Here is a 19,860-nt window from a genome sequence, read left to right as displayed (position 1 = left end):
CATCATTATCATCATTATCATTATTATTATTATTTGAATAAACATTATTCTTATTATTATCTCCATCATTATAATCATAATTACTGTAGTTCTCATCATTATTATTTTCATTATTATGATTATTTTTATCTCATTACCATCATTATTATCATGAGCATCTTTATTATCATCACCATCAACATCATTATTATTATTATCATTATCAGCATCATTAATACAATCTCTATCATTTTTATAATTATTATTTGAATCATAACTATAATCATAAATATGATTATTATTGTTATTATTATAACTATAAGCATAAGACGTTTTATATTTATAATTATGTTTTTAATTATCATTATTATTTTCATTTTTATCAACATTATTATGGTCATCATCATCATTATCATCATTATAATTAGTATTACCATCATCAACATCATTATCATTATTATCACTTTAATAATAATCACTATGATCTTTATCTTCAATTTTTATTATTATTCTCTACATTATTATTATTTTTATCATTTCCATCATCATCATTATCATTATCATCATCATAATTATTATCATCATCATCTTTAACATCATCATCATTATCATAAACATAATCTTTGTCAATCGTTTATTGATAACTGTCAATGTTTAAAAAACATTATAATCATTTTTATCATCGTCGTTAACATTGTCGTAAATGTCATATTAATCATCAATATTATTGTTGTTATAATAATTATTATTAATATTATAGTCATTGTTATCATAAGCATGATAATTATTATCATCATTATTATGAACGCTATTTCTAAAAAGCTAGCTTTTTAACACAAATAAGTATCAATAATATTATAAGCATAATTACGATAACCAGTTTGTTTATTATGGTCTAGCTTAAAACTATTACGACCACTATAGAAAATTGTATCATAATCTGTATAATTATTATAATTATCATTGCATCTGTAAATCTATAACTATTTTTATCATCATATCTGTAACTGTAATCGTTATTACTATTGTCTATATTATTATTATTATCATTATTATACTTTTTATTATCAGGATTATCAGTATCATCATTATTATTATTATCAACATCATTATTATAAGCATTATCATAATTTTCATTATCTTCATCATAATTATTAACATCGTCATCACCATTATAATTATTATCATTATGATCATAATTATTATTATCATCATTGTTATTTTCATTTTAATCATCAAAATCATTTTTGATATCATTATTATTATCATTACTTTTATCAAGATCATTATCATTTACATTTTCATAATTGTTATTTTATCATTGTCTTTATTATTATAATTATCATCATTATTTTCAATATTATTATCAATATCATCATTATTGTTATTATTATTATCATTATTATTATTATTATTCAAGTTATTATCAGTTTTGCTATTATAATTATGATCACTATAATAATTGTTATTATAATTTTTATTTTTTTATTAATATTATTATCATCATCATCATAATCATTTTTATCAAAATTATTATCATCATCATTATTAATTTAATAATGATTATTTTTTTTATTATTATAAATATTATTTGTATTTTTGTATCATTATAATTATTATGAATATTATTATTATAGTTATAATTTATTATTATTATTATTGTCATAATTATCATTGTTATTAATGTCATTATTATAATTTTTGTTATTATCATTGTCAAAATGATCAGTGTTATTGGTATCGTTGTCATCATAATCATTATCCTAGTAACTACTTTTCTAGACGAATCAGTTATAATAATAATATAAGCATAATTACTATTACAAGTATATTTATTATATTCCAGTTAAAAATTATAATGACTACAATAAAAAATTGTAATAGAATCATTATAATTATTATTATTATTATTATTATATTACTGAATCTATTACCATTTGTAATATTATAACTTTAACTGTAATCGTTTTTACTATTGTATATATTATTGTCATTATTATTATTATTACTTTTATTATTATCATTATCGTTATTATCGCCACAATTATTATTATTATTATTATTATTACTATTATTATTATTATTATCATTATTATTATTATCATTAGCTTTATAATTATCATCATTATCACCAGTATCATGTTTATCATGATAAATATCTTAATTATTTTTGTTTTTATCATTATTATTATTATTAACATTATTATTCTTATCATTATTATTATTATTATCATTATTATCGTCATCATCATTATTATCATTATCATTATAACAATTATTATTATTATTATCATCAACATTCGTTTTATAATCATAATCATTATCAACAGTTTTTTTTACTATTATTATCATTATCTTTATTATCATTATCACCACCATCATCATTATCGTTAACATCATTATCATAAGACATATAATCATCATTAACATCATTATTATAAGCATAATCATTATTATTATTATCATTTTTTTAATTATTATCATCGTTACCACCATCATCATTAGTTTCATTATCATTAGAACTATTATCAACTTTATTATTATTTTTATTTTTATCATGATCATTGTCATCCTTATTCTCATTATCATTATTATTATATTCATAACTATTATTAGTATAATCGTTATTATAATCTTTACATTCATAATTATTATTATCATTATCATTATTATTATTATAAACATTATTAATATTATAAGTATGATAATTATCATGAACAATGTAATATAATATATAATCATTGTTATAAAACCTATTGTAACGAATATTATTATAATTATTATTCTGATTTTGATAACATTTTCAATTTTAATCTTTATTATTATTATTATTATGATTATTCTTCATTTATCAACTATTATTATCATAATGTTAATTGTCATTTTTTTTTAATTTTGAAGTGTAACTAATATAATTATTATTATATAGTCTTACTATAATTATGGATATTATTATTATTATTATTATCATCTTGATAGTTATCATTCTAATTATTATTTTTATCATTATTATTAATATCATTATTTATATGACATATATTGTCATTATAATTGTCATTATTATCATTGTTATCATTGTTATATTATGAACGCTATTTCTAAAAAGCTAGCTTTTTAACACAAATAAGTATCAATAATATTATAAGCATAATTACGATAACCAGTTTGTTTATTATGGTCTAGCTTAAAACTATTACGACCACTATAGAAAATTGTATCATAATCTGTATAATTATAATAATTATCATTGCATCTGTAAATCTATAACTATTTTTATCATCATATCTGTAACTGTAATCGTTATTACTATTGTCTGTATTATTATTATTATCATTATTATACTTTTTATTATCAGGATTATCAGTATCATCATTATTATTATTATCAACATCATTATTATAAGCATTATCATAATTTTCATTATCTTCATCATAATTATTAACATCTTCATCATCATTATAATTATTATCATTATGATCATAATTATTATTATCATCATTGTTATTTTCATTTTAATCATCAAAATCATTTTTGATATCATTATTATTATCATTACTTTTATCAAGATCATTATCATTTACATTTTCATAATTGTTATTTTATCATTGTCTTTATTATTATAATTATCATCATTATTTTCAATATTATTATCAATATCATCATTACTGTTATTATTATTATCATTATTATTATTATTATTCAAGTTATTATCAGTTTTGCTATTATAATTATGATCACTATAATAATTGTTATTATAATTTTCATTTTTTTATTAATATTATTATCATCATCATCATAATCATTTTCATCAAAATTATTATCATCATCATTATTAATTTAATAATGATTATTTTTTTTATTATTATAAATATTGTTTGTATTATTTGTATCATTATAATTATTATGAATATTATTATTATAGTTATAATTTATTATTATTATTATTGTCATAATTATCATTGTTATTAATGTCATTATTATAATTTTTGTTATTATCATTGTCAAAATGATCAGTGTTATTGGTATCGTTGTCATCATAATCATTATCCTAGTAACTACTTTTCTAGACGAATCAGTTATAATAATAATATAAGCATAATTACTATTACAAGTATATTTATTATATTCCAGTTAAAAATTATAATGACTACAATAAAAAATTGTAATAGAATCATTATAATTATTATTATTATTATTATTATATTAATGAATCTATTACCATTTGTAATATTATAACTTTAACTGTAATCGTTTTTACTATTGTATATATTATTGTCATTATTATTATTATTACTTTTATTATTATCATTATCGTTATTATCGCCACAATTATTATTATTATTATTATTATTACTATTATTATTATTATTATCATTATTATTATTATCATTAGCTTTATAATTATCATCATTATCACCAGTATCATGTTTATCATGATAAATATCTTAATTATTTTTGTTTTTATCATTATTATTATTATTAACATTATTATTCTTATCATTTTTATTATTATTATCATTATTATCGTCATCATCATTATTATTATTATCATTATAACAATTATTATTATTATTATCATCAACATTCGTTTTATAATCATAATCATTATCAACAGTTTTTTTTACTATTATTATCATTATCTTTATTATCATTATCACCACCATCATCATTATCGTTAACATCATTATCATAAGACATATAATCATCATTAACATCATTATTATAAGCATAATCATTATTATTATTATCATTTTTTTAATTATTATCATCGTTACCACCATCATCATTAGTTTCATTATCATTAGAACTATTATCAACTTTATTATTATTTTTATTTTTATCATGATCATTGTCATCCTTATTCTCATTATCATTATTATTATATTCATAACTATTATTAGTATAATTGTTATTATAATCTTTACATTCATAATTATTATTATCATTATCATTATTATTATTATAAACATTATTAATATTATAAGTATTATAATTATCATGAACAATGTAATATAATATATAATCATTGTTATAAAACCTATTGTAACAAATATTATTATAATTATTATTCTGATTTTGATAACATTTTCAATTTTAATCTTTATTATTATTATTATTATGATTATTCTTCATTTATCAACTATTATTATCATAATGTTAATTGTCATTTTTTTTTAATTTTGAAGTGTAACTAATATAATTATTATTATATAGTCTTACTATAATTATGGATATTATTATTATTATTATTATCATCTTGATAGTTATCATTCTAATTATTATTTTTATCATTATTATTAATATCATTATTTATATGACATATATTGTCATTATAATTGTCATTATTATCATTGTTATCATTGTTATATTATGAACGCTATTTCTAAAAAGCTAGCTTTTTAACACAAATAAGTATCAATAATATTATAAGCATAATTACGATAACCAGTTTGTTTATTATGGTCTAGCTTAAAACTATTACGACCACTATAGAAAATTGTATCATAATCTGTATAATTATTATAATTATCATTGCATCTGTAAATCTATAACTATTTTTATCATCATATCTGTAACTGTAATCGTTATTACTATTGTCTATATTATTATTATTATCATTATTATACTTTTTATTATCAGGATTATCAGTATCATCATTATTATTATTATCAACATCATTATTATAAGCATTATCATAATTTTCATTATCTTCATCATAATTATTAACATCGTCATCATCATTATAATTATTATCATTATGATCATAATTATTATTATCATCATTGTTATTTTCATTTTAATCATCAAAATCATTTTTGATATCATTATTATTATCATTACTTTTATCAAGATCATTATCATTTACATTTTCATAATTGTTATTTTATCATTGTCTTTATTATTATAATTATCATCATTATTTACAATATTATTATCAATATCATCATTATTGTTATTATTATTATCATTATTATTATTATTATTCAAGTTATTATCAGTTTTGCTATTATAATTATGATCACTATAATAATTGTTATTATAATTTTCATTTTTTTATTAATATTATTATCATCATCATCATAATCATTTTTATCAAAATTATTATCATCATCATTATTAATTTAATAATGATTATTTTTTTTATTATTATAAATATTGTTTGTATTATTTGTATCATTATAATTATTATGAATATTATTATTATAGTTATAATTTATTATTATTATTATTGTCATAATTATCATTGTTATTAATGTCATTATTATAATTTTTGTTATTATCATTGTCAAAATGATCAGTGTTATTGGTATCGTTGTCATCATAATCATTATCCTAGTAACTACTTTTCTAGACGAATCAGTTATAATAATAATATAAGCATAATTACTATTACAAGTATATTTATTATATTCCAGTTAAAAATTATAATGACTACAATAAAAAATTGTAATAGAATCATTATAATTATTATTATTATTATTATTATATTAATGAATCTATTACCATTTGTAATATTATAACTTTAACTGTAATCGTTTTTACTATTGTATATATTATTGTCATTATTATTATTATTACTTTTATTATTATCATTATCGTTATTATCGCCACAATTATTATTATTATTATTATTATTACTATTATTATTATTATCATCATTATTATTATTATCATTAGCTTTATAATTATCATCATTATCACCAGTATCATGTTTATCATGATAAATATCTTAATTATTTTTGTTTTTATCATTATTATTATTATTAACATTATTATTCTTATCATTTTTATTATTATTATCATTATTATCGTCATCATCATTATTATTATTATCATTATAACAATTATTATTATTATTATCATCAACATTCGTTTTATAATCATAATCATTATCAACAGTTTTTTTTACTATTATTATCATTATCTTTATTATCATTATCACCACCATCATCATTATCGTTAACATCATTATCATAAGACATATAATCATCATTAACATCATTATTATAAGCATAATCATTATTATTATTATCATTTTTTTAATTATTATCATCGTTACCACCATCATCATTAGTTTCATTATCATTAGAACTATTATCAACTTTATTATTATTTTTATTTTTATCATGATCATTGTCATCCTTATTCTCATTATCATTATTATTATATTCATAACTATTATTAGTATAATCGTTATTATAATCTTTACATTCATAATTATTATTATCATTATCATTATTATTATTATAAACATTATTAATATTATAAGTATTATAATTATCATAAACAATGTAATATAATATATAATCATTGTTATAAAACCTATTGTAACAAATATTATTATAATTATTATTCTGATTTTGATAACATTTTCAATTTTAATCTTTATTATTATTATTATTATGATTATTCTTCATTTATCAACTATTATTATCATAATGTTAATTGTCATTTTTTTTTAATTTTGAAGTGTAACTAATATAATTATTATTATATAGTCTTACTATAATTATGGATATTATTATTATTATTATTATCATCTTGATAGTTATCATTCTAATTATTATTTTTATCATTATTATTAATATCATTATTTATATGACATATATTGTCATTATAATTGTCATTATTATCATTGTTATCATAATTTTCTATATCGTTATCATAATTATTATAATTTATATCATTATTATTAACATCATCATCATTACCAACATCACCATCATAATTATTAAAATGATCATTATCACCATTATAATCATTATTATTATTATGTTCATCAATATTAATATTATGATATATATTATCATCAGTATCTCAAAAATTATCATCATCATTATCATCATCATTAACAATAATATTATAAGCATACTTAATATTATTATCGTTATTTTAATTATAATCTTTGTCATCATCATCATCATTGTCATCATAATCATCATCATACTTATCATTATCCTTATTATCATCATTATCATAATTATCATTATTATTATGATCATCATCTTCATCATCATTGTCATTGTTATCATCATCAACATTTTAATTACTATAATATATATAATTATAATTATTATTCTCTGTATTATTATTATAATTATTATCAACATTATTATTATCATTTTTATCAACATTATTATCATTTTTATTATTGTTATCATCATGATAATCTTTATTATCATCGTCATCATCAAGTTTATAATTATCATCATTATTATTATCATAATTATTAATATAGACATTATTATTATTAGTGTTCTCATAATTATTTTTATATAAATATATTCATTTTTATTCGAACAAAAATTATTACAACTTGTATAGAAAATTGTATAGCAATAATTTTTATTATTATCATTATTATTATATTTTCAATTCTAATACTTGTGGTTTTTTTATAACTATCACTATAATTGTTATTACTATTGTCTATATTATCATTATTATTAACTTTATTATTATTATCATTATCACTATTATCATCATAATCAAAATTATTATCATCATCATTATAATCATTGTCATTTTTATCATCATCAACATATTCATTAACATTATTGTCATATTTATTATTATTATTATTATTATTATTATTATTTTTATCAGTATTATCATTATCATCATTATCATTATTATTATCACTATCGTCATTTTTAATATCGTCATCAGGGTAATTGTTTTAATAACTATTATCGTTATTATAATCATTGCCATCACCATCATTATCAGACATACTATTATCATGATTGTCATGATAAGCCATGTCATAGGTATCATTGTCAACATAATTATCATTTTTATTACTACTATTGTGAGTATCATCATTAGTATCAGCATAATCACTATGACCAGTATAGGCATTATTATTCAGATAAATATTATTACGACTACTCTAGTAAATTGTATAACAAAAAAGAAAATTATTATTACTAGTATTACATTTTGTGTTTTTTTACTATCTCAATCATTAATACTATTACTATAGTTGTTATTACTAATGTCTATGTTATTATAAGTATTATCATCATTATCATTATTATTATTATAATTATTATTATTATTATTATCATTATTATCATAATTATCACAATTATTAATATTGTTGATCTTTTAATAATCATCATACGATTATTATCACTATTATTTTTATCATTGTCATTATTATTGGCATTTTTACTACCATCATTATCATTATCATCATTAAATTTACTAGCATCATAACTCTTTTTTTTTGTATCTCAATTTTTACAATAATTATCAGTATCATTATCGACATAAACATTATTACTCAAAGCATAAGCATACTTCATTTTATCATTAGCAAAAGTATCTTCCACAACATGAACATATTTATTTTTATAAATATCTTAATTACTTTCAGTGTTAGAACAAGCATTAGCATTATAATTATTATCATCGTTATCATTAACATTATTATTATTATCATTATCAAAATCAGCATCATTATCATAACTATTGTCATCAATATTATTACCATGTTCATCCTCATTATCATCATCATCATTAGCATAAGCTTCAACATCATCATTATCATCATTATCATTATTATTATTATTTGAATAAACATTATTCTTATTATTATCTCCATCATTATAATCATAATTACTGTAGTTCTCATCATTATTATTTTCATTATTATGATTATTTTTATCTCATTACCATCATTATTATCATGAGCATCTTTATTATCATCACCATCAACATCATTATTATTATTATTATCATTATCAGCATCATTAATACAATCTCTATCATTTTTATAATTATTATTTGAATCATAACTATAATCATAAATATGATTATTATTATTATTATTATAACTATAAGCATAAGACGTTTTATATTTATAATTATATTTTTAATTATTATTATTATTTTCATTTTTATCAACATTATTATGGTCATCATCATCATTATTATCATTATAATTAGTATTACCATCATCAACATCATTATCATTATTATCACTTTAATAATAATCACTATGATCTTTATCTTTAATTTTTATTATTATTCTCTACATTATTATTATTTTTATCATTTCCATCATCATCATTATCATTATCATCATCATAATTATTATCATCATCATCTTTAACATCATCATCATTATCATAAACATAATCTTTGTCAATAGTTTATTGATAACTGTCAATGTTTAAAAAACATTATAATCATTTTTATCATCGTCATTAACATTGTCGTAAATGTCATATTAATCATTAATATTATTGTTGTTATAATAATTATTATTAATATTATAGTCATTGTTATCATAAGCATGATAAATATTATCATCATTATTATGAACGCTATTTCTAAAAAGCTAGCTTTTTAACACAAATAAGTATCAATAATATTATAAGCATAATTACGATAACCAGTTTGTTTATTATGGTCTAGCTTAAAACTATTACGACCACTATAGAAAATTGTATCATAATCTGTATAATTATTATAATTATCATTGCATCTGTAAATCTATAACTATTTTTATCATCATATCTGTAACTGTAATCGTTATTACTATTGTCTATATTATTATTATTATCATTATTATACTTTTTATTATCAGGATTATCAGTATCATCATTATTATTATTATCAACATCATTATTATAAGCATTATCATAATTTTCATTATCTTCATCATAATTATTAACATCGTCATCATCATTATAATTATTATTATTATGATCATAATTATTAATATCATCATTATTATTTTCATTTTTATCATTAAAATCATTTTTGATATCATTATTATTATCATTACTTTTATCAAGATCATTATCATTTTCATTTTCATAATTGTTATTTTATCATTGTCTTTATTATTATAATTATTATCATCATTATTATAAATATTATTATCAATATCATTATTATTATTATTATTATCTTTATTATTTTTATTATTTAAGTTATTATCAGTTTTGCTATCATAATTATGATTACTATAATAATTGTTATTATAATTTTAATTTTTTTATTAATATTATTATCATCATCATTATAATCATTTTTATTAAAATTATTATCATCATCATTATGATTTTAATCATGATTATTTTTTTTATTATTATATATATTATTTGTATTATTTGTATCATTATAATTATTATTAATATTATTATTATAGTGATAATTTATTATTATTATAATTGTCATAATTATCATTGTTATTAATGTAATTATTATAATTTTTGTTATTATCATTGTCAAAATGATCAGTGTTATTGGTATCGTTGTCATCATGATCATCATCCTAGTAACTACTTTTCTAGACGAATCAGTTATAATGATAAAATAAGCATAATTACTATTACAAGTATATTTATTATATTCCAGTTAAAAATTATAATGACTACAATAAAAAATTGTAATAGAATCATAATAATTATTATAATTATTATTATATTAATGAATCTATTACCATTTTTAATATTATAACTTTAACTGTAATCGTTATCACTATTGTATATATTATTGTCATCATTATTATTATTACTATTATTATTATCATTATCGTCATTATTGTCACAATCATTATTATTATTATTATTATTACTATTATTATTATTATTATTATCATTATCATTGTTATTATTAGCTTTATAATTTTTATCATCATTATCACCAGTATCATGTTCATCATGATAAATATCCTAATCATTTTTGTTTTTATCATTATTATTAATATTAACATTATTATTCTTATCATTATCACCACCATCATCATTATCGTTAACATCATTATCATAAGACATATAATCATCATTAACGTCATTATTATAAGCATAATTATTATTATTATTATCATTTTTTAATTATTATCATCGTTACCACCATCATCATTAGTTTTATTATCATAAGAACTATTATCAACTTTATTATTATCTTTATTTTTATCATGATCATTGTCATCCTTATTGTCATTATCATTATTATTATATTCATAACTATTATTAGTATAATCGTTATTATAATCTTTATATCCATAATTATTAATATTATTATCATTATTATTATTACAAACATTATTAATATTATAAGTATTATAATTATCATAAACAATGTAATATAATATATAATCATTGTTATAAAACCTATCATAACGAATTTTATTTTAATTATTATTCTGATTTTAATAAAAATTTAAATTTCAATCTTTATTATTATTATTATTATGATTATTCTTTATTTATCAACTATTATTATCATAATGTTGATTGTCATTTTTTTTTAATTTTAAAGTGTAACTAATATAATTATTATTATATAGTCTTCCTATAATTATGGATATAATTATTATTATCATTATTATCTTGATAGTTATCATTTTAATTATTATTGTTATTATTATCATTAATATCATTATTTATATAATATATATTGTCATTATAATTGTCATTATTATCATTGTTATCAGAATTTTCTATATCATTATCATAATTATTATAATTTATATCATTATTATTAACATCATTATCATTACCAACATCACCATCATAATTATTAAAATGATCATTATCACCAATATAATCATTATTATTATTATGTTCATCAATATTATTATTATTATATATATTATCATCAGTATCTCAAAAATTATCATCATCATTATAATTATCATTAACAATAATATTATAAGCATACTTAATATTATTATCATTATTTTAATTATAATCATCGTCATCATCATCATCATTGTCATCATAATCATCATCATACTTATCATTATCCTTATTATCATCATTATCATAATTATCATTATTATCATGATCATCATCTTCATCATCATTGTCATTGTTATCATCATCAACATTTTAATTACTATAATATATATAATTATAATTATTATTCTCTGTATTATTATTATAATTATTATCAACATTATTATTGTCATTTTTATCAACATTATTATCATTTTTATTATTGTTATCATCATGATAATCTTTATTATCATCGTCATCATCAAGTTTATAATTATCATCATCATTATTATCATAATTGATAATATAGACATTATTATTATTAGTGTTCTCATTATTATTTTTATAAAAATATATTTATTTTTATCCGAACAAAAATTATTACAAATTGTATAGAAAATTGTATAGCAATAATTTTTATTATTATTATTATTACTATTATCATCATAATTAAAATTATTATCATCATCATTATAATCATTGTCATTTTTATCATCATCAACATAATCATTAACATTATTGTCATTTTTATTATTATTATTATTATTATTATTATTATTATTATTATTATTTTTATCAGTATTATCATTATCATCATTATCATCATTATTATCACTATCGTCATTTTTAATATCGTCATCAGGGTCATTGTTTTAATAACTATTATCGTTATTATAATCATTGCCATTACCATCTTTATCAGACATACTATTATCATGATTGTCATGATAAGCCATGTCATAAGTATTATTGTCAACATAATTATCATTTTTATTACTACTATTGTGAGTATCATCATTAGTATCAGCATAATCTGCATGACCAGTATATGCATTATTATTAAGATAAATATTATTACGACTACTCTAGTAAATTGTATAACACAAAAGAAAATTATTATTACTAGTATTATATTTTGTGTTTTTTTACTATCTTAATCATTAATACTATTACTATAGTTGTTATTACTAATGTCTATGTTATTATTAGTATTATCATCATTATCTTTATTATTATTATAATTATTATTATTATTATTATTATTATTATTATTATTATTATCATAATTATCACAATTATTAATATTGTTGATCTTTTAATTATCATCATACGATTATTATCACTATTATTTTTATCATTATCATTATTATTGGCATTTTTACTACCATCATTATCATTATCATCATTAAATTTACTAGCATCCTAACCCTTCTTTTTTGTATCTTAATTTTTACAATAATTATCAGTATCATTATCGACATAAACATTATTACTCAAAGCATAAGCATACTTTATTTTATTATCAGCAAAATTATCTTCCACAACATGAACATATTTATTTTTATAAATATCTTAATTACTTTCAGTGTTAGAACAAGCATTAGCATTATAATTATTATCATCGGTATCATCAACATTATTATTATTGTCATTATCAAAATCAGCATTATTATCATAACTATTGTCATCAATATTATTACCATGTTTATCCTCATTATCATCATCATCATTAGCATAAGCTTTATCATTATCATTTTCATCATTATCATTATTATTATTATTTGTATAAACATTATTCTTATTATTATCTCCATCATTATAATCATAATTACTGTAGTTCTTATCATTATTATTTTCATTATTATGATTATTTTTATCTCATTACCATCATTATTATCATGAGCATCTTTATTATCATCACCATCAACATCATTATTATTATTATCATTATCAGCATCATTAATACAATCTCTATCATTTTTATAATTATTATTTGAATCATAACTATAATCATAAATATGATTATTATTGTTATTATTATAACTATAAGCATAAGACGTTTTATATTTATAATTATGTTTTTAATTACCATTATTATTTTCATTTTTATCAAAATTATTATGGTCATCATCATCATTATCATCATTATAATTAGTATTACCATCATCAACATCATTATCATTATTATCACTTTAATAATAATCGTTATGATCTTTATCTTCAATTTTTATTATTATTCTCTACTTTATTATTATTATTATCATTTCCATCATCATCATTATCATCATCATCATCATAATTATTATCATCATCATCTTTAACATCATCATCATTATCATAAACATAATCTTTGTTAATAGTTTATTGATAACTGTCAATGTTTAAAAAACATTATAATCATTTTTATCATCGTCGTTAACATTGTCGTAAATGTCATATTAATCATCAATATTATTGTTGTTATAATAATTATTATTAATATTATAGTCATTGTTATCATAAGCATGATAATTATTATCATCATTATTATGAACGCTATTTCTAAAAAGCTGGCTTTTTCACACAAATAAGTATCAATAATATTATAAGCATAATTACGAATACCAGTTTGTTTATTATGGTCTAGCTTAAAACGATTACGACCACTATAGAAAATTGTACCATAATCTGTATAATTATTATAATTATCATTGCATCTGTAAATCTATAACTATTTTTATCATCATATCTGTAACTGTAATCGTTATTACTATTGTCTATATTATTATTATTATCATTATTATACTTTTTATTATCAGGATTATCAGTATCATCATTATTATTATTATCAACATCATTATTATAAGCATTATCATAATTTTCATTATCTTCATCATAATTATTAACATCGTCATCATCATTATAATTATTATCATTATGATCATAATTATTATTATCATCATTGTTATTTTCATTTTTATCATCAAAATCATTTTTAATATCATTATTATTATCATTACTTTTATCAAGATCATTATCATTTACATTTTCATAATTGTTATTTTATCATTGTCTTTATTATTATAATTATTATCATTATTATTATCAATATTATTATTAATATCATTATTATTATTATTATCATTATTCATATTATTATTTAAGTTATTATTAGTTTTGCTATCATAATTATGATCACTATAATAATTGTTATTATAATTTTCATTTTTTTAATAATATTATTTCATCATCATCATAATCATTTTTATTAAAATTATTATCATCAGAATTATTATTTTAATCATGATTATTTTTTTTATTATTATAAATATTATTTGTATTATTCGTATCATTATAATTATTATTAATATTATTATTATAGTTATAATTCATTATTATTATTTTTGTCATAATTATCATTGTTATTAATGTCATTATTATAATTTTTGTTATTATCATTGTCAAAATGATCAGTGTTATTGGTATCGTTGTCATCATGATCATCATCCTAGTAACTACTTTTCTAGACGAATCAGTTATAATAATAATATAAGCATAATTACTATTACTAGTATATTTATCATATTCCAGTCAAAAATTATAATGACTACAATAAAGATTTGTAATAGAATCATTATAATTATTATAATTATTATTATATTAATGAATCTATTACCATTTTCAATATTATAACTTTAACTGTAATCGTTATCACTATTGTATATATTATTATCATCATTATTATTATTACTATTATTATTATCATTATCATCATTATCGTCAGAATCATTATTATTATTATTATTATTACTATTATTATTATTATTATTATCATTATCATTACTATCATTAGCTTTATAATTTTTATCATCATTATCACCAGTATCATGTTCATCATGATAAATATCCTAATCATTTTTGTTTTTATCATTATTATTATTATTAACATTATTATTCTTATCATTATCATCATCATTATCATTATTATCATTATCATCATTATTATCATTATCATTATCATTATCATTATTATCATCATCATCATTATTATCATCATCATAATAACAATTATTATTATTATTATCATCAACATTCGTTTTATAATCATTATCATTATCAACATTTTTCTTACTATTATTATCATTATCTATATTATCATTATCACCACCATCATCATTATCGTTAACATCATTATCATAAGACATATTATCATCATTAACGTCATTATTATAAGCATAATTATTATTATTATTATCATTTTTTAATTATTATCATCGTTACCACCATCATCATTAGTTTCATTATCATAAAAACTATTATTAACTTTATTATTATCTTTATTTTTATCATGATCATTGTCATCCTTATTGTCATTATCATTATTATTATATTCATAACTATTATTAGTATAATCGTTATTATAATCTTCATATTCATAATTATTAATATCATTATCATTATTATTATTACAAACATTATTAATATTATAAGTATTATAATTATCATAAAAAATGTAATATAATATATAATCATTGTTATAAAACCTATCATAACAAATTTTACTTTAATTATTATTCTGATTTTGATCAAAATTTAAATTTTAATCTTTATTATTATTATTATTATGATTATTCTTCATTTATCAACTATTATTATCATAATGTTAATTGTCATTTTTTTTTAATTTTAAAGTGTAACTAATATAATTATTATTATATAGTCTTACTATAATTATGGATATAATTATTATTATCATTATTATCTTGATAGTTATCATTCTAATTATTATTGTTATCATTATCATTGATATCATTATTTATATAATATATATTGTCATTATAATTTTCATTATTATCATTGTTATCAGAATTTTCTATATCATTATCATAATTATTATAATTTATATCATTATTATTAACATCATTATCATTACCAACATCACCATCATAATTATTAAAATGATCATTATCACCATTATAATCATTATTATTATTATGTTCATCAATATTATTATTATTATATATATTATCATCAGTATCTCAAAAATTATCATCATCATTATCATTATCATTAACAATAATATTATAAGCATACTTAATATTATTATCATTATTTTAATTATAATCATCGTCATCATCATCATCATTGTCATCATAATCATCATCATACTTATCATTATCCTTATTATCATCATTATCATAATTATCATTATTATCATAATCATCATCTTCATCATCATTGTCATTGTTATCATCATCAACATTTTAATTACTATTATATATATAATTATAATTATTATTCTCTGTATTATTATTATAATTAATATCAACATTATTATTATCATTTTGATCAACATTATTATCATTTTTATTATTGTTATCATCATGATGATCTTTATTATCATCGTCATCATCAAGTTTATAATTATCATCATCATTATTATCATAATTATTAATATAGACATTATTATTATTAGTGTTCTCATAATTATTTTTATATAAATATATTAATTTTTATCCGAACAAAAATTATTACAACTTGTATAGAAAATTGTATAGCAATAATTTTTATTATTATCATTATCACTATTATCATCATAATTAAAATTATTATCATCATCATTATAATCATTGTCATTTTTATCATCATCAACATATTCATTAACATTATTGTCATTTTTATTATTATTATTATTATTATTAATATTATTATTATCAGTATTATCATTATCATCATTGTCATTATTATTATCACTATCGTCATTTTTAATATCGTCATCAGGGTCATTGTTTTAATAACTATTATCGTTATTATAACCATTGCCATCACCATCATTATCAGACATACTATTATCATGATTGTCATGATAAGCCATGTCATAAGTATCATTGTCAACATAATTATCATTTTTATTACTACTATTGTAAGTATCATTATTAGTATCAGCATAATCACTATGACCAGTATAGGCATTATTATTGAGATAAATATTATTACGACTACTCTAGTAAATTGTATAACAAAAAAGAAAATTATTATTACTAATATTATATTTTGTGTTTTCTCACTATCTCAATCATTTATACTATTACTATTGTTGTTATTACTCATGTCTATGTTATTATAAGTATTATCATCATTATCATTATTATTATTATAATTATTATTATTATTATTATCATTATTATCATAATTATCACAATTATTAATATTGTTGATCTTTTAATAATCATCATACGATTATTATCACTATTATTTTCATCATTGTCATTATTATTGGCATTTTTACTACCATCATTATCATTATCATCTTTAAATTCACTAGCATCATAACTCTTCTTTTTTGTATCTCAATTTTTACAATAATTATCAGTATCATTATCGACATAAACATTATCACTAAAAGCATAAGCATACTTCATTTTATCATTAGCAAAAGTATCTTTCACAACATGAACATATTTATTTCTATAAATATCTTAATTACTTTCAGTGTTAGAACAAGCATTAGCATTATAATTATTATCATCGTTATCATCAACATTATTATAATTATCATTATCAAAATCAGCATCATTATCATAACTATTGTCATCAATATTATTACCATGTTCATCCTCATTATCATCATCATCATTAGCATAAGCTTCAACATCATCATTATCATCATTATCATTACTATTATTATTTGTATAAACATTATTCTTATTATTATCTCCATCATTATAATCATAATTACTGTAGTTCTAATCATTATTATTTTCATTATTATGATTATTTTTATCTCATTACCATCATTAGTATCATGAGCATCTTTATTATCATCACCATCAACATCATTATTATTATTATCATTATCAGCATCATTAATACAATCTCTATCGTTTTTATAATCATTATTTGAATCATAACTATAATCATAAATATGATTATTATTGTTATTATTATAACTATAAGCATAAGACGTTTTATATTTATAATTATGTTTTTAATTATCATTATTATTTTCATTTTTATCAACATTATTATGGTCATCATCACCATTATCATCATTTTAATTAGTATTACTATCATCAAGATCATTATCATTATTATCACTTTAATAATAATCACTATGATCTTTATCTACAATTTTTATTATTATTCTCTACTTTATTATTATTATTATCATTTCCATCATCATCATTATCATCATCATCATCATAATTATTATCATCATCATCTTTAACATCATCATCATTATCATAAACATAATCTTTGTTAATAGTTTATTGATTACTGTCAATGTTTAAAAAACATTATAATCATTTTCATCATCATGGTAAACATCGTCGTAAATGTCATATTTATCATCAATATTATTATTGTTATAATGATTATTATT

Source organism: Copidosoma floridanum, unplaced genomic scaffold (assembly GCF_036245765.1).
Source record: "Copidosoma floridanum isolate Cflo_tuat_1 unplaced genomic scaffold, Cflo_Japanese_pri ptg000016l, whole genome shotgun sequence".
Lineage (NCBI taxonomy): Eukaryota > Metazoa > Arthropoda > Insecta > Hymenoptera > Encyrtidae > Copidosoma > Copidosoma floridanum.
Note: the sequence above shows the minus strand (reverse complement) of the source record.